The sequence below is a fragment of the Stegodyphus dumicola genome, chromosome 4 (assembly GCF_044657685.1).
Source record: "Stegodyphus dumicola isolate Sdum_Otavi_A_Nest chromosome 4, ASM4465768v1".
In the NCBI taxonomy this organism is placed as follows: Eukaryota; Metazoa; Arthropoda; class Arachnida; order Araneae; family Eresidae; genus Stegodyphus; species Stegodyphus dumicola.
This window is the reverse complement of record NC_140771.1, coordinates 26426968-26447536: the sequence shown is the minus strand read 5'-3', so window position 1 is coordinate 26447536 and position 20569 is coordinate 26426968.

Genomic DNA, 20569 nt, shown 5'->3' with positions numbered 1-20569 from the left:
ATAACAAGATAGTGAGAATGGCATAATTACTTATTATTTGTTTTCATTTAAATGGCGAGAGAGAAGAAGCACGAGGCATTATCGGAATAATTCATGTGTTAACGAATTAGCGTCTGACATGTTTTCGTTGGGGTGCCATTGAAGAGACATAGCGTTTTTATGAGGGAAAAAAAAAAAAAAAAAAAAAAAAAAAAAAACACGAAAAAACCGTTATCCTATCAGCGGAATACGAACCACAGGCATTCCGACTGATAGTCCGATCTACTATCACTTACACCCCGAGTTCAAATTCTAGCTGGAAGAAGCTCCATTGAGCAATTTCCAGCTCAAAGAAGAATGAGATAATTTCTCATAATCAATACGGATATATAACTGATGATTCTAAAATTCTATTATCATTAAGACTGGAAAAAATACACGATTTAATTCATTTTCATACATTTTAAAAGAAGTTAAATTTTTCAGAGAGTTACTATAAAATATTTATTAGAATGTCAAATTTAAGCATTTCAATTATTTATATAATAAAGGATAAATTTTATATTTATATAATAAAGAAAAATCGTTAATAATATCACTCTGATTTTAGTGGAGATATTTTAAGAAATAAATAAGTGAAAGCTGGAGGAAGAAAAACTATTTCAAGTTATATGTTTATCTTAAAAGTAACGAGAGAAAAACTATGTTAAAAGAAAAGGCACGCATATCGAAATTGTTTCCTGTACTACTGACAAATTGTTATATGGCATGCATACTATAATGTTCATGAATAATTGATTGCTACTAGATTAATACAGGCATAGCATATTTCTAGGGACTGATTTGCTGTAATTTCCAATTTGATTTTTGCATACTTTTATATTTAGGACACTAATTACATCACACTGAAGATTACTCAATGCAATAATTCCATTGCAGTTTTATAGAAAATTATAAAATTTTCAGTTTCAATAAACAAATATATAATATTTCGATGACTCAGCAGGTAACATAATTTATTATCTTTCAAGTTTTTTTCGAAAACACCTCGGCAGATATAGAATCAGCCGCAGACTGTACTAACTTTAACAAGCGGCAGTATCTGAGTGTTCACATTTCTGTTTATAACTGCAATAAGAACAAGTATAAGTTTGAAAAGTTTACCAATGGTTATGTGGATAAAAGAGATGATCATAAGTATTTTGACCTGGTTTTGGTTTCTGGTCAATACGTTGGCTGTAGGGAAGATTTCGCGATTTTTTCCATGTGAACTAGTTTTCTTTATAAATTCCTCTAAGTCTTTCGTTAAGTACATACAAAGTTGCTACATTAAACATTAGTAAGTGTTTACATAGGTAAACATTTTAAAAGCGACTAGCGTAAAGAAAGATTATTTAAATTATGTTTTTTAAAATGCAAATTCAGAACACTGAAAACCAAACAGTAAACATTATAAGACTAATTTAATAATCTTTGGTTTGGTTTACTTAAAAACTTTACTTAAAAAACGTTGAAATTTACAATGTTTACAACAAACTATTATTCTGCCATATTCATCGATTGCGTTAATCAAAATCTAAAATTATTTAACTTAAAATGTAATTATCCGAAAATTATGTAAAATGAGAATTTTTTCCCACTATATCTGTAGTTTACAATTTTTAGAAAAAAAGATAGCTCTAGATAATGAGTATTTCTAGAATGAAAAAACTCTATTGACTAGAAATAGTCTTTCGAGCCCTTAGTGTCAGTTAGCCTGCGGAGGTCAGGTTCCCTTCCAAAAAAAAGTAGAACTGTTTAAAATGCATATAGTTTAACGCTTCCTGTTTTATTTGGAATAACATTTCAAAATTAAAACTCGTGTTGGTTACGAACCAAGCAATTCTTAACGGGATAAAAAGCCGTACTTTGATAATGCTAGGATATTGCATTCAGTTTTCGTCGTTTTAATAAAGTCCATTATGATACTTATGGTGGTAATTATAAACTGCATTTACGGATACAGAAGTATGATTAATACACTAATATCACAGAATATAAGCTTTTTATGCTCTGACAAGTTTTGTCAAGATACCAATTTTTAGTTCATATACAAGTCGTAAATTCCCTAGCTAGATTCCTTTTTTATATAAATAGATGCATAGAGGAGAAAATGGAACAGTTAATTATATTTTTTATTCTTTTTCAAAATTTAATTCTTTTAGATATAATTTTTAACGATAAACGATATTCTGCTAAGTTATAATACAAAAATTATTACTAATAATAATTTATATCCTAATATTTATATCCTAATTTAATAATATTTATATCACTCAAAACAGAATTGGAAAACTCATTCAAATCATATTACGATTTTAATCAAAACATTTTACGAAGTTATGGGAAAAAGGAATTTTGGGGTTTGTTTGATTTTTAACGGTGAATTCAATCATTAAAACATTTTTACCGTGTTTCCTCATTCATAAAACATTAGCAAAATAATTTACTAAATAATTCTTAGATGTAATAGTATTGTTGTTTATCTTTTGTTATATGACTAAAAATAAATAAAAAAGCGGCTGGTATTCAATATTATTTTATTTAATTACAAATACTTGGCTATTGGTACTCAAGACATAGTCTTTCCATATTATCACTTTTCTATTATGCCTTGAAATTGTGTTAACGACCTAATAGAATTCGGAAAATCCTATGATTGCATAAAACTGCGGGAGGTGCTAATAATGACAAATTTTAAATGAAAATAGAAATTTATTTAAATAAATTTATTTAAATTCTATTTGTGAGTGTCTGCTTTATGAATTTAATGTATCAAATGCAGAAAAGTGAGAAAAATCCATCCAACACAGAGAAATAATTCTAGTCTGTGGTAAGATTGTATCAAATTCATTTAAACTTCCGTTTAAATTCGAAATGCGATCTCTCAAATCAACGAAGGAATACATTTTTGGCTTTAAATTTTACATTAGTAGCAACTGTATAATAGCTAAACTTACCAAAATATTTGTAGAAAACCGCCAAAATTCTAGAAATTGCTATAAAATCCCGAAAAATATTAAGAAGATTATGCTTGCCAATTCCACGCTGAAAAGACGAAGATGAGCTCGACAGTAAACGAACAACTTGTGGAAAAAATTCAACGCTAAAGTATAAATGCATATGCGAAATTTTCCAAAAATTTCTGATAAATATTGTACTCTCATCGTAAATATGTATGGACTTATAATGTGATGAAAACTGAGTCGGTAAAAGAATGGATTAAAATTTAGTTTCCCAAAATAAATTGGTTTACTAAAACTAAATAAAATAGATAAGTAAATAGTAAAAACATCGTGTAACAAAATAAATAATGATCTTTCTTAAAATACTGCCCAATAAAACATGTCGAATAATTGAATGTTCACAAGCTTGGAAGCTAAAATTCTAAAAAGATTTCGGAAAATTCGGCAGTCACATGTTAAAAGAAACAAGTCTACAGGCTACTAGTACAAAGAAAGAGGAGGGAGACGAAACTAAACGGAACAACTACTTCTTGGCATTCAATAGCGGGAAGGCAATTTTATGGCTTATCCATCACACTAAGGGGAAGCAAACATACTGCCTTAGGCTGGGCCATCTTAGAGAGATTTCAGAAAACGAAAGCGATTTTTTTTGGAGGGGTTTGTTGTCTGACAACGCGACCGTTTTCGAAGCATTTCGTTCCGAGAGGCGGGCTCGTTGATGGGTTAAAACTATATTCTTTGCCTTTGGAAAGTTCAATCCTTCATCAATCGCTAACTGGCTCAAAACTTTGGTTGCAAGATATGGAGCAGCTGCAGTTCCATATGTAACTGTTTTCAAACGACAAACTTGTATTTGCTTATATGGGCTATCTCTCCATAATATTCTCTGAAAATCTCTATCTTTTTCATGAACCTTTATCTGTCTGTACATCATTTTAATATCAGCGGTTATTGCAATGTTATGAAGTCTAAATCTTAGTAAAATACAAATTAAGTCATCTTGTATTTTTGGGCCTATCATTAGTGTATCATTTAAAGAAACACCTGTGGTTGTTTTAGCGCTCGCATCGAAAACAACTCTCAATTTTGTTGTTAAGCTAGGGTCCTTCAACACGAAGTGATGTGGGATATAATAGTGTTTATTCTCTAATTCATAATCTGTGTCTGGCACTAATTCTACGTGTTCTAGTGAAAAGTACTCTTTCATAAACTGAATATACTGGTTGTAAATTTCTTTCATAGATAACAGCCTCTTCTCCAAGTATTGAAATCTTCTGTACGCCACTTCACGGGAGTCACCTAGAATATCTCTATTATGTTTGAATGGTAATGCAACTGAATAACGACTTGATGTGTCTCTAAAATGCGAGTTTTTAAAATGTTCTTCACAAAGTTTTTCTTCATGTGTTGAAGGTTGTACATTTGGAAACTTTTCTAACTCCCAGAAAGAATTTACTAACTCATCTGTGTTTGTATTCAAATGATTTACATATACTGGCTCAAAATCTGTAGATTCAAAATTTGTAGTACCCGAAATTATCCATCCCAACCTCGAATTTAGAGCAAATGGTAGATCAGGACCACGTTTGACAATTTCTCCCGTCATTAAATGCAGAAATACATTTACTCCAAATAAAATGTCAACTGGTTGTGACTTGTAAAGTAATGGATCAGCTAATTGTAAATCACTGAAGTTATCGAAGATGATTGATGGCAAAGATACATAGGGAATGTTATCTGTCACCTTGTCCAGTACAAACGCTGATGTTGATACACGAATATCACTTTTAAAATGAGAAGTGAATACTAAATCGACTTCCCCATTACTTATAGTATTAAATTCTCCTAAACATGATACAGAAATGGAATTATCTTTCACTCGTAATCCTAATTTCTTCACACAATCCCTTGAAATAAATGATCTCTGAGATCCAGTGTCACATAAACATCTACACTTCACAAATTGTTGCTTAGAATTTTGAACTTTTATTAAAGCAGTACACAATAAAATGTGACTGGTTTGATTACCTTTTGCATTCGAATCATAATGAGAGGCACAAACTGTGGCTGAAACGTCCTTAGGACTCGTTAATTCATCTCTTTTAATGATAGATTGCATAGGCGGAGATATACTGTTTAACTGAGTTTTATTCTTTGAATTATTTACAATGTGCAAAATACTGTGATGCTTCTTAAAGCAATGTTGACATGTATTTAAACTCTTGCATTTTTTGAGCAAGTGCATATTAGATAAACAATTAAAACAGTAACGATTAGATTTTACAAATTCTATCCTTTGCTGAACCGATAAATTTAGAAATTTCGAACATTTGGCTAAACTATGATCTTCTTTACAATAACCACAACCCAAAGTAGCAACCAGAACATTATTCTTATTTTGAAACACAGATTTCGGTAGCTTATTACTTGTTGATTTGCTATTCTGAAGTGTTCTTGCATAGTTTTTTAGGAATTCAATTAAAGTCGTAAGTTTTGGAATTTCATTAGATTTTAACTGACGTTCCCACCATAATTTTGTAGCAGGGTCTAATTTTTGCAAAATTAAATAAGTCATTAAAGTGTCACCAAAATTATCAATGGTTTGATTCAATACTTCTAAAGAACGAATTATTTCATTAATATTGTCAACTAAATTTAAAATAGCAAATGTTGATTCATTTTGAATAGTTGGTAAACTTAAAAAACGTTTAATATATGCAAAAATTTGTTCTCTCTTATTTGAATATCTTTCGTCTAATAGATTCCATGCTATTTCAAAATTACAATCCGAAATTTGAATGGTTTGAATAATGCGATATGCTTCACCTTTCAACGAAGCCTTCAAATACTGCAATTTTTGAGCATTAGATAAATTTGTATTATTTCTTACACAAGCACTGAAAAGATCTTTAAAAGCTATCCATTCTGTAATATTACCACCAAAAGTCGGTAATGTTAACTTGGGTAATTTAATATTGTCAAGAACCTGTTCTGAAATTACACTATTAGAATTATTTTTATTATTTTGATTTTTTAATATTTTTTCACCTTTAAATTTCCACAAATAAATTTTATCTGTGTACTCCTGAACATTATCTATTTCGTTTTCTAATTCTTTAGTATCTGTAATTAAACTTTCGATTTCAGAATCAAGCTTCCTTAACTCAGTTTCTTTTTGTTTCAATAATTCGACACATTCCTCTAGTTCTATTAAATTAATTTCATCTGCAGTTAAAATAGTTTCAATTTTCTTTACATAATTAGTAACACTCCTGCGTAAGACCGCTCTTTTTGTTTTAAAAGTTATAAGTTCACTCATAATTGATCAATTCAAAAACAGAAATTGTTCTTAAATCACTTAACACTATTATTAAAATGAAATCGAATTCTATGCTGTATTACAACATTGTTCTTAAAATTTAACAACAAATTAAACGAATTTTTGTTCAAAATCCACTTACCTCACAAAGTGGATAATTTTCACAAACCATATGCGTATTGCGTTGTTAGAATACACTTAGAACAGTCACTATCTTCACTAGCTCTCCGGCTAGACTTTTGACCAACAATATATGTTCTAATTAAACTTAATATGTTTCACAAACTATAATCAATCAACAAATGGACTGTATTCCTACACTTTTATTAAATTACACTTGTCAGCGATGCAAAATAATTGATACAAAATAAGCGAGCCATTCTACATGGCTGTCGCAAACACAATTCTATCAATCAATTATCTTGTTGCCACACATAAAGTTCAAAACTAAAAGAAGAAAAACGAAAGGAATTTACGCTGTTTGCAACAATAAAATGAAGCAAACGATACTCACATAAACAAGAAGTATAACATGTAGAAGAGAATAAAATTGTATTTTAGAGTTCATGATCACAAATAGTTTTCAGTATTCATTAGGCAGAGTTCATAAGTGACTAAAGTGTTCATGATTACAGAGATCATAAAAAGTTTCTCGTTTAAGTTCATATATTTTACATGACTCATACAATATTCATAGCTCATTTTTGTCATGAACAGCAAATTAATATCATGACTCACCTTTTCAGTTCTAGTTTACTCTGACGACTCAATTTTTATATTTCATTCTGTTTATTATGGATTTTGCAAGGCTTTTTTTATTACGATCAGTACAAATAAGTATTTGTGACAAAGATCGATAATTATCTTAAAATTCTACAAAGGTGAAAATTAAATATTTTGTTATATTTCGTCTGTTGTAGATGGGGTTACTCTGCATAGATTTAATCCAATTGTGTTAAGTTTTGGTGAATTTGTTTCATATTAGAATGAAGATGTTGAAGTTTGCTGATCGTTCTTTTGAATTATATATCAATATTTCTGGGTGCGCGAATATGAAACGTTTTCTTGAGAGGAGATGAGAAAAGATAGTGATCACTGTCTCCTTTCTAGCAGCATATACAGAAGTCAGTGTCTATTAAGTTTCTTTGATGAAAATAAACACGATATGGCCCATGGCCAGTAATATTACATGTTAAAAAGGATTATGTACTCTTGGTGTCAGTATTGCAATAGGGGTAGAACTAGTAATTTCATCGACCTGTAGATGCGTTATTCCATTGTTCTTGGCATATTTGGGTAATTTGTTCTTTTATGGGCAGTCGAAGATAAGATTTGGGAAATTTCGTATATAGAAAATTGCTTTCTTGATTAGGAACAGCTTCTTTGCAAGTTTGTCAAATGTTAAGTTACCGGCATTTCTACTATGGCCTCTTATCCATGATATATGAATTTTTAAATTATCTGTTGTTTTAGAGAGGTTATTGATGTCATAAACAATAGAAGTCTGATTTTCTGTGTTAGAGATAGCATAGATGGCAGATTGACGGGCAGTATTAATATTTGATTCTGTAATTAAATACTTCAATTGAATTTTTTTTAGTTTTAGTGTTTATTGCTGTTTTTATTTTTGTCTGTGATACAGCAGGAGATGTCTATTGTAAGGAGCAGGGCACATTTCGTAATCCTCTGTGATGTATATGGTTTTGTTATAAATAATATTATGGCGAAGTTCATATATTGTAGAATCAATTGCTTCCTGAATGGATTCGACATGGAGTGGAATAGTTCCAGCTAAGATATTAAGAGTAGTACTGGAGGTATTTCGAAAGGCTCTGGAAATATTAAGATTAAATTGTCGTTGTGTTGAGGTAAGAATTCTTTTTTCTTGTGGTTATAGGGAATGCCCAGATGGCAGAGCCGTAGGTAATCATTTTGGTTATTACTGTACGATATAGTAATTTGGTGATATGGCGATTTAAACCCCAGTTTGTGCCATGCACATGTCGAAGATTTTGACTTATAGAATGTGTGCGAATTTTAAGTTCTTTGAGATATTCGATAAGATGTTGTTTTCATGTATTATAATTTCCTAGGTATTTGATTGATTTAGTATGCTTGATTTTTTTCGCCATTTATTTTAACAGAAAGTTGCTTAGTAAGATTTTATCCAGGTTTATTATTTGTCATGATTCTAGATTTGAAGGATTAAATTTCAAGATTAATTTTCTTGCATTTTTGCTGGAATATGGCTATTATTTCTTGACAATTTCTTCGAAGGATTAAGTAGGACCTTCCACTGATAACAAATGCGACATCATCGGCGAAAGCAGTAATTTTAGGAAAAGGAAGCAAGGCACTTTTTATAATTTTATTAAATGTAATATTCCATAATTCTGCGCTCATACATGCGCCTTGTGAACATCCACGAACTTGTTTTCTTCTGATTAAAGTATTATTATATAAAATGAGATTATGGCGATTATCAAGGAAATTATTGATTATTTGATAGATATTATAATTACATTCAATATTTCTAAGTGCTTCTTTAATTGAAGGCCGCCATAATGAATCAAAGGCTGATTCAAGATCTAAGCTGATTATTGCGGAGTGTAGGTTATTGATTTTATTAACATCCATTTGATTTAGGACTGCACTGGTTGCATGAATGGTAGATTTTTGCTGCCTAAATCCATACTGATTTTCCTTGATGAAATTTTGATGTTGAAATTGGTATTCAAGTCTTCCTATAATACAACGTTCAAGAATTTCTCCAAGAGCTTTTATGTATAATTTGAATGCAGATTCTATCTGGTCCAGGAGCATTTTTGTTATTGAGTTTTTCAATAATTCGATTGAGTTTCATGGATGTAAATGGGATATCATTTTCGTGGAAGTAGATTAAAACGAATTAATCTTTGTTCAGTTGAATCATCATATATGCTTTCGTTTGGTAGAATAACATCTAGGATGTTTTCTAAAGTGATCTTCGTAACATTTTTATCATTATTTCCCGTATTAGTGACTGTAAGTTGTGTTGGGTGGAAGATTTTGTTGGTTTCAATTTTGTACAATGAGCCATACGTATCCTGGTTGTTTGAACAATAGTTGCACCATGCCTAACGTTTTCAGATATTATTTGCTTTTTATATGAGGCTTTTCGTTTTTTGTATTTTGGAAGTAGGTTCAGTCGTTCTTCATCAGTTTGCGTTGAGTTTTCTTCGTAATGCGCGTGTTTTGTGTGTTTCTTTGCGGAGTTCTTTCGTCACCAGTTGATTTTTATAATGGGAATTGATGATCTTTTGAAGAAGGTACGTTCTTAGGTATCTTGAAACTTTCTGATAAGTTCCTTGGTAATATTATTAAGTTCTGTTTTTGTTGTACACAGAATAATAGAATTTAGAAAGTCATTTGAAATTGAATTGCAGTTTTGTTGAAATTTCTTTTCTTTGTTATTATTGATTTTATATCTTGTAAGTGCAGTAAAGGAACGTATATTCAGTTATATCAAAAGAGATATATTTGTTATCAGATTCAGTGTTCATCTAGTATTGATCTGTTGTTAATTTTATTATCAAGATGTGTTGTAGAAATAAGAAGATCAGTCCAATCTTTATTGTAGGTATTATCAAAGGTAGGTCGGTCAGTAAAATGATTATGTAGAATGAGATTGTTTGCATTTAAAAATTCTTCAAGTATTTCTCCTCTGTGATCGGTTTGTAAGTATCCCCATTAAGTACTATGGGAGTTAAAGTCTCCACTAACAACATGCGGACTATTATTATTGTTGTAAGATTTCATTTAGTATGGATAAGGTTAGATTTGGATTTTTGACGGAGATATATAGATACTAGTAATAAGAAGCTGAGATGCATTAGTATTGATTGAAATTGTGATTATATCTCGAGTATTAATCCTTATTGTAGAATTCCATTTATTGTTTGGAATGAATATATCTGTACGAGGAGATAAAACACCGGTTGAAGCATGACGTTGAATAATTGTCCAGTTATTTGGAATTCTTCCTACTTTGCCAGGGATGCAATAAGATTCTTGTGTTATAATAAAATCTGCCAGATAATCTACTTGATACTGACTTAGTTGGTCGGTGGCGGTCTTCTCTCTTTGAAGATTTATTTTGAGAAAGCGGATGACATTATTATTCTTTTTATTGATGGAAATGGTCTATATATAGCCTGAAGGATCTTGTATTATTGTTGATAATATGTATTGGATTTTACTCGTCTAACTTCTGTTTGATATGTGGACCAGGAAATAGCTAAAGCTGGATGTTTACACTCAAAGTTTGCTTCATACATTTCATTGTTAATCCAGCAGTTTATGCAGTACGGAGTTTGGGAAGAACGCAAGAAACATGATAATTTCCGATGAAGAATGAGCATTTTGGTTTGTTTGTCTTATGGGAGAAATCCTGGCAGATTTGACATCGGCGTACACCGGTAAACTCGGTTATTTTATTGGTGCGCCATCCAATATATATTTGTTTTTTACTCATAAAATTTTGGAAAGTTTTACCGTGACATTTTATGATCCATTTATTATTTTGATCATTCAGTTTAAATAAAGGTCTTAGCTCGGAAATATTATGTTTCTCGGGCGATAATTTGAATCTGTTCATCAGAGTTGAAATTTTTTGGAATATTATGAAGTGTGCATTTTGGTATTCTGGCTTCAGGAAATTTTATGTTAACTATATCTTTTGCAACTGTTTTGGCAATGAGGTTATAACTGATTTTTTTCTATATCTTCTGGATTATGACAGTGTATTGCAAGGCCCCCTTGAAGAAGGGTGTTTACTTTTTTGACGTTGATATTTAATGTTTGCAGTGCTATTATTTGCAGTGGTATATGATTTATTTGTTCTATTTTTCTTTTCCGGTTCTTGCTTCGTTTGGTCATTAAAACAATCGTTCTACAGTCGTTATCCAGTTCTGGCTCTTTTCGCAGTTCATCCGGTTTCCTTTTCGGGTTTGACAGTTCTTTTCCGGTTCCAGCTTGTTTTTCAGATTTGTATTCTTTTCCGTTTTTTGCTTCTTTTCCAGGTATTGCGTCTTTTCTGACTCGTCTATATTTTCCAGTTCTGGCATCTTTTCCGGCTCTTGCTTCGTTTCCTGTATTTGCATTTTTTCCAGTTTCTTCTTCTTTTTCAGTTCTTCTTTGTCTTTTATTTTTTGCATTTTTTCCAGTTTCTTCTTCTTTTTCAGTTCTTCTTTGTTTTTTAGTTTTTGCATTTTTTCCAGTTTCTTCTGCCTTTTCAGTTCTTCTTTGTTTACTTGTTTTTGTATCTCTTCCAGTTGTTTCTGAATTTTTAGTTCTTCTTTCTTTTCTAGTTTTTGAATCCATTCCAGAGTTTGCTTCTTTTTCAGTTCTTGCGTCTTTTCTAGTTTCTGTTGCTTTTCCAGTTTTTGTTTGTTTTTCAGTTCTTCCTTCTTTTCCAGTTTTTGCTTCTTTTTCTGCTCTTGTTTCATTTTCAGTTCTTGCTTCTTTTCAAGTTTTTGCTTCTTTTCCTGCTCTTGCTTCTTATTCAGTTCTTGCTTATTTTCCAATTCTTGTATGTTTTCCAATTCTTGTATCTTTTCCGGTTCTTGCTTCTTTTCTCGTTTTTGTATCTTTTCCAGCTTTTGCTTCTTTTTCAGTTCTTGCTTCTTTTCTCGTTTTTGTGTCAATTCCAGTTTTTTCTTGTTTTTCAGTTCTTGCTTCTTTTCCAGTTTCTCCTTCTTTTCCTGTTCTTCCTTTTTATTCAGCTCTTGATTCTTTTTCAGCTCTTGCATCTTTTCCTGTTCTCGCTTCTTTTCTAGTTCTTTCTCGTTTTCCAGTTTTTGCTCCTTTTCATGATCACAAGGAGGGTTTTCCAATCTACAAAATAATCAGTATCTCTTTATTTCAGTAGTAAAAGAGTGAAAGTAATGCAACGAAGATCACATTTAACATGTACATCACTTCCATATTTAGATTTCGTGCACTAATTCCATATTTCGTGCATTAATGTTTTGACGTACCCTAGAGGAAGTGATAATGCAAGTGAGGGCTCGTGATCTTGCTGAACAATGCACTGGACTACCCCTACCAAACCCATGTCTAGGATACTTCCCGAAGGAACTTTCGAATACTTCTTTTGATGACGATCCAATGTTTTTGTTCTTATTTCTTAGTTTCCGCCGCGCTAAGAATAACAAACAAATATCTTTACACTGTTCGTACCCTATTTTTCTTGTGTTGTCTCTCGTCACTATGGCGCCAGGAAAGTGTTTCCGACAATGCATTGCAATAAACGATTATATGTATATATATATATATATACCATTAGTAGATGGTGAATGTCGACATATACCGGTCTAAGTCAGAAATAAGAGTATTTGAAAATATTTCGGACATACAACAAGCGACTATGTGAATGTTGACATTCACCGGTGAAAGTCAACATTCTCCAGATTTCGGTGTTTCACCGTAACATATATACGATAAACGTATATATATATATAGATATATATGTATATGTGTGTGTGTGTGAATTAATGTTAGGAATTCTGATCGCACATGTTGATCTATAATACAGAGCAAATTTGGCAGATGAATAAGATAAAATATTCAGATTTATTTCAATTCACATTTGCGGCCCCAGTTCATTTGAAATTCCAAACTTACCCATTTCTAGAATATTTATATTTCTCATATTGTTCGAATAGGAATAAAGTAGTACGACGCCGTGTCAGCGGTGACAGAGATAGAAAAAATGTGCATAGTTTGACAATATTGTGGTTTAGTAAGAGAAATATTTGATTCAGGAAATTTTATATTCCCACTTAGCTAAGTCATCATCTTAATGTAAAAATCATGTGATGGGGATATATAAATCTACATAAACATATATTTTAATTAATTAATTTTTATTTTTTATTTGCTATTAATTCAAAATCATTTAATATTACATATTAAAAACAATAATTGCAATGAAAAGTTAGAATCTCGAAATTTTTATTATGTTTGGTGAGTACATTGTCAAAACATTGTCTAATTATATCAACTATTTGACATTTACTTCTCATTCACAAATTTTACAAACTGGCCGTATAAACACGTGTATTTTGTATATTAGCTTTCTGTTTAGATATTTCATTAGTTAATGCAATAAAGTTTCCTTATAATCAAAAGGTATTACAATAAATATGAATTCTTCACAATGTAATTTTCCATTTTAAACATTTATAATCTATTTTTGTAATGAAGGAATGAAAAAAACTTTAAGCATTATAAATCTGAAAACATATTATTTTCCAGACCAGCGTTTTTGTCAAAAAATTATTAAATGTATAATTAAACTGGACCTGAAACATTATGTTTTGTTTTATTATTTTTTCCGAAAAGACTTACGTCTCCGACACGTATTGCAATCTTAAACACTGGGGATCCAATTCTTCTAGTAATTGTTCGCTGTAGTATATTTCTGCTTCTCCTTCTTCTTCTTCAAATACACGTCGATAATTATTTGCGCTGAAATATTTTTATTTCATTAAATATATATGTTCATATGTTTGAATTAATTAATTTAATAAATGATTACTTATACGTTTTTTGTCAAAAGTAGTAAGTTACAGTTTGCGAACATTTTTACAGATTGTCAAAGATTTCTAAACGCTCTATGTTGTAAAATATCTTTACTTATTCAAAATCTTTAAAAAACAATAAATATGGAAATGAATATTCGTCTTATTAGCCTAAATTCCATTATGAGGATATACAGGTATAATAGGAAATAAAGTTGCTGGCACCAGCCGCTCAAGATGCCATATTAAAAGGTCTGATTGACATCTATCATCTCAAATCAAACCTTGCAATGAGGGAAATAATTTCCAAACACGTTTTAATAAAATAACAAACAGGATGGGACGAGGCAGATACAAGAAGATTGCTCGACGGTTACCTCCCGCAAGTATCCCTATAAAGAATAAATTTTTTCTCCAATTAGATTGGCAACATGTCATGGAAAGTTCCCATTTTATTTCCAGAGATTCTTAAGAAGCACGTAAAATGCGAGCGCGAAAAACCTGCAAATCTAGCAAAATTTAAGCTTTATAAATGGCACACTTCCTTACTTTCCCTTCTTAGAAAAAATAACCAGGATTTGCATCAAAAATTCCAGAGAAACGTTTTTCTACAATATGAAGTGTGTGTCTGCACTTCAACAATTTATGAAATATATTATTGAAAGTGAAGGAACCGTGATTATAAGTATCTAGTCATATTACAAAAGTGAATAAGCATATATTTAAGAACAAGAAAATTTTTTAAACGGTGGCTTCCGTTGACCATGCTGATCAAATTTCCAGTCGAGCGCAATTAATCAATGTTTGGGATCTCAACCTGATGGCTGCGTATGCTGAGTCGATGACTGATCAATCATTTGGACAATTTCCGCACAGGATTAAAAATTGCCTTCCTACAGACTTCTTCACTTAACGGGCCATGCGTTCAAAACACAGATTTACACGTTAACTGAAATGTATAAAAAAATTAGCGAAAACAAAAGAAGTATTTAAACGCAAAATATCTCTTCGGATCTTCCTATCTTCCTGATTATTACATCTGCTGAAAACAATTTAATACGTTTAAATGCAATTACATTTCATTGAAGTGATCTATTAATTGTTTAACAGTTTTCTGCTGTTGACTTCAATAAATTTATGATGTTTGGTATTTCATTTGTTTCCAGCAACACCTAGTCTCCTTTGCAAAGAAAATTAATAGGAACTTTTGTAATTAAGAAATGATTTAGATGAAAAATTAAATTGGACTGGAGGTAATGTCTCGGTTGTTTTCGTTAAAAGAAGTTGGTGCTTTCTTAATTCAAAAAATATCTCCATATATATACATAACATACATGTAATTAATTTACACACTTAAAAAAAGTATTCTTCACATGGTATCTTCAAATGGGTAGATACGATAGCTGAAAAACAAGAGTCGGACAAAAGCGGAGCTGCAAGGAGCGATTTGTTGTACTGATACTTCCGTTTATATAATTCTTGTTATTCGATGCATGTAGTTTTGTCGAAATTCGTGTTACAAATTGCTTTATTCTCTGATGTAAAAAGGAATTATCCCAAATTTTATTCAGAAGATTTAAATAACGGTTTTGATCACAATACGCGGCAGTTACTAGAAAAATATCTGGATCAGTGACTATTTGACGTCATTTAAAACGCTTAATTACAGGGCCGTAGTACAATTCACAACCGGCCCCAACCCCACGGGTATAGCGATATACAATAGTGACGTGATCGTAAGATTCTTTGGAAATAATCGCTGTCATCGAATGACATGCATATTCTATTTAAGTAATCATAGTCATCAGCTTTTAATATTCGTTGTAAATAATCATTGTCATCGAATAATCATTGTAAAGAATCATTCTCATCGGATAATCATCGAAAATAATATTTGTCGTTACATAAAGGGCCATAGTAGCTGATGTATAAAGAATTGTACTCAAATTCTCATCAAAAGAATCGAATATGTATTGCAATTTATCATATGATCATTATTTACAGCAATGATTCTTAAATGTCTTCGACCTACGGCTCCTAATGACGCCGAGGAAAACTTGCGCAAATGTGACAAAAAGAATATTTAAAAATACAATATAAGCTTGAAAGGTAATAAAAATGCCTGAATTTAATTTCCTTTTATTTAAATGAAGCTTAATGTTTTAAAGGAAATTGAATATTGTATACAGGAATCAACAATATAAATATCTGAGGATTTTAGCCTCCTTGTTTTATTCTTCGTAACATCATATCTCCGGAACGGGGAGTTTAAGTTTGGAAGGTGGTACCCCCGGATTTCGAAACTTCTTGGTAAAACTTTCCGACTATTGTTATCTTCCTACGACTATCACTCGAGATATTATATAAAATTTCGGAAAACGGTAATTTTTCGTATTTATTTTTCCAAGTGGCCGAAGTCTAGCGCACTGGACATCAAAATGCTTTACTTGGAAAAATGTTGGCCCTTCTCACTTTCAAATCGTAGAGTTTGTTTAAGAGATATTTTTAAGTTAAAAAAAATATGAAATAAATAGTATTGCCAAACGTGAAACTTATTGTTATTATTATTTACGGTTATATTCTGAAGTTGAAGAAAGCACGTGATTCCATATAACGTCATTGTATGTCGAAAATCTTTCGTTAATATCAGTATTTTAAATGAATAGCTGCTTTTGGCAACTTTTATGTTTCACCTTTGGATACGTGACACGATATGCTATCGCTACGTTAATTCCTTTATTGAGATTTTGAAAATTTGTTATATTGAAATAAATTTAAATCATAACTTCCAATGCATTACCTGAAGTGTCAAAGGTCTTTGTTTCCTGAATTTGCAAGAAAAATATATTTACGAATCGCTGGTTGCTTGGAAAGAATGAATACATTTTCTTCATAATGAAATGTTTCTATGCATTTTATGCTATTTAAATTTATTTATAAAAATTTAATTTCTTTTATTGTATACTTAATTTCTGAGTAGAAGTTTAAACATCTGTAGATATTTAACGTATTTTAGATGCAATGTTACTTTACTACAGTTAAATAATTTTTTTTTTCCAATTTACTAAAATGTCTGAACGCAAGAAGAGAGCACAAATGGTACAGCGAGCTACAGAAAAATGAAGTAAAAAACACTAGGAGACTCAATAGGCAAGTACAATAAAATTTGCGAGCTTCAAAAATGAATGAAGACACAACTAGAAACTCAGCAGGCAAGCATAGTGACAAGACAGCTTACGCATTCAAGCATCTGAAGAAGAAACGAATAGGAGTTCCAGCAGACAAGCAGCAACTCAAGAAACTTCGCGTGCTCAAACTGTATCAGAAACTAGTAGAAAACACAAAAGACATTCAGAAAACCCAGAAACACTGCGTGCTCCGGAAAGGGAAGCAGAAGGAAAACAGAGGCCCATTAGGCAAGTGGAACGTCAACAGACCATGCGCGATGAATAGAAGAAGTAGCAAGTAAACGAATGATACAAGACTCTCCGCGTCATCGTCAGATTCGACAGGAAATACCAGAACAGCTCAAGAACCTATATAAACAACTCAAAACGCTGCAGTTTACGGACAATTTTTGTTCGAAGAGGCAGAGCGTATGCGAGGGAACAAGCTTCTCATGAACGCATCAAGACATACACGTAGTACTCTTCACAATGCAGGAAGTTTACTTTGAGCAACACACTGTATACATAGAGCTCGTAGACATATAATAAAGATTTTGCTTTGGCAACAGCCGTCTAGTAAAATGTATGAAGTTTATATTAACATCTCACAATACCTGAACGAAATTTTTCTATTTACTTCTTCATTTACTATTTTCTGAAATTTTTATCAGTAATCCTGTCTATATAATATAGATATCAAAATCAGAAAAATTTCATTAATTATCTTTAAATGTATCTAAGTAATGAATACTTCGCCCCTGTTCATACCGAAACAACATGATGTAATTGTAGATAGTTAGAAAGTAAAATGTATTCAGCAGGCTGTGCAGCAAGCGACATCTATAAAAGGTGATAACACAATAATGTTATATAATGTTATATACTGGCAGAGTTTTAAATTAAGAACATATACATGAGTGTTTTAATAATAAGAGTTTTGCATCAAATTGCAAAACAAATATCTTAACTTCTGTCTTTTAATGCATAAGAGTTCAACATTCGGAAAATTATATTTTCGTAAATGGTTTAGCAAAAATAACGAAAATTATTGCCCTGAGAAATGGATAAGCTTGGTATGAATCCGAATTACGCCAAGACTACCCGTCAATGGTTGTTTTGAACACGCCCTTAATGAATATATATAACCCTTAAAAAACGTAAAGTCAGTGAATCTACTATCCGAGTGTGTCTTTATATCTTGAGTATTTAAGAAATGCATTTATCTATCTGGATAAAGCTAACGCTATTGCCTGAATAACAACGTTTATTTAACATTTGATATAACCAACTTCATATACATCTTGAAATAAAACATAAATTTCTTAATAAGATACTAAAAATTGCAGAAAAAATACAAAAATAATGGAATTTCTAATAACACTACAAGTAACATACCGAGGAATAAATTGCGCAGCAAAACTGATGCAATCTACAATATGTATACCAAAAAATTTATGTACCGCAATAGAAATGCAATAGAATGAGAAATGAAACTATCATGAGATTTATAATGAAAAATTTACCATAAACTATTGATATATGTTAATAAATATATACTTTTAATACTATTCATTTAAATATGCTGAAACTTTCATAATATTCATTACTTACGGACGCTTTTTCATCCATCGAAGCATAGCACAAGCCATTCTCAATTCAGTGCTGGTGCACGTCAATGAAATAAGGATAAATCCAAATTTTTACAAAAAATCAATCGCCTTGACTCGTTTCTCAGAAAACGTATGTCTACAAATGCAGTATTAATATATCACATCAATATAATTCGGGATCATAAAATCTCCAAACTACGCATTAAACGCAAAAAATCGCATTAAGGCAGAATGAAGAATTTTCACTCTTACAATGGAGTTTACAACAATATACAATAGAATCTAATTTCTAAACTAAGTGTTCATTGTTACACCATATTTCATTTTTGGGGAATCTTTCATGGTTGTTCAGTAATTCTAACTGTTAACTTGTTTAAAGAGAATTATGATTTCATATATATGCACAGACTTATATATGTGTATATTAATACGTATCTGTAGTAACATACATCATATTATTATATGTAGGCGTATAATTCTAAATTAATTATACTAGTCAACATAATTTATATATTGATAGTATCAGACTTTTAAAATTATTTATTACTATCTGCTTGCTAACGATTATATAATTACGTACAGTGGTACCTCGACATACGTGTTTAATTCGTTTCGTAACCTTGCTCGTATGTCAAATTGCTCGTATCTCAAAGCAATTTTCCACATTGAAATTAATCGAAATGCCATTAATCCGTTCCAGATCCCAAAACACGACCTCAGTTGTTTTTTAAGTGTTTTTAAGTAAGAATCAAAAAGAAGAAGAAACATTTTTTATAAATAACAAATACATATTCTATAAAAACATAATTAAAAGAAAAAGTGAAGTGCCTACGGAAGAGCTTAATTTTTGTCACTGGTCTTCGCTTTTTTCGTCATGATCTGCTTATTTCCACCCGCAGATCATTTAAAAAAACTTTCCAAGGAGGTTTGTTTCTTCCTCCGTGTCAAGGATGCACGACTAGTTGCAACGTTTTCGCGGTGATTTTTATCCACGAACTCTACAACTTTCTCCCACATTCCCAAGACCTGTTTTATATCTCTTGTAGCGATAATCTCCTCCACCTCTGGCTCCTCTTCAAAACTAATTTTGCGTTAACCCAACGTATGCTGCTGCAAATACAGATCGTGTAACTCCTCGGTTGTCAGCTCCTGAGACTGTTGTTCGACGAGTTCGTTCACATCTCTCCCATCCACCTCCAGACTCATAGATTTTCCCAGAGAAACAAGCTCCTCTACCTATGCCACTTTGGGTTCCAATCCTTCGAAGGCCCTTTCAGCAACAGCCTCAGGCCACAGCTTCTTCCATGCAGAGGTTAAGGTCCTCGTTGTAACACCCAGCCAGGCATGATCAATAATTCCTAGGCATATGACGATCTTAAAGTGGCCTTTCCAGAACTCTCCAAGGGTAAGGTTTGTGTTCTCGGTCACCTCAAAGCAGCCCCAAAAAATGTGCTTGGTGTACAATTTCTTAAAATTAGAAATCACCTGCTGATCCATGGTCTGCAGGATAGGAGTGGTGTTGGGTGGTAGTTAGGGAACTTTTATAAACTTGAACTATTAGAGTAAATCATCTTCGAGATTTGGTGGGTGAGTAGGGGCCTTGTCGAGGAAGAGAAGGGCTTACATGGGTAGGTTGTTTTTCTGTGGGTATTTTTTAACAGAAGGGCCAAACACCAGGTTTATCCACTTCACAAAGAATTTCCTGGTGACCCAAGCCTTCGGATTTGTCCTCCACATACCTGGCAGATTTTCTTTTGAAATATTATATGACTTAAAGACTCTGGGATTTTCCGAATGGTATACTAGCAGAGGCTTGATTTTACAGTCGCCAATCTCATTGGCGCAAATTACTAGAGTTAATCTATCCTTCATGGGTTTGTGACCTGGCATAGTCTTCTCCTCTGCCGTTATGTAAGTTCTATTCGCC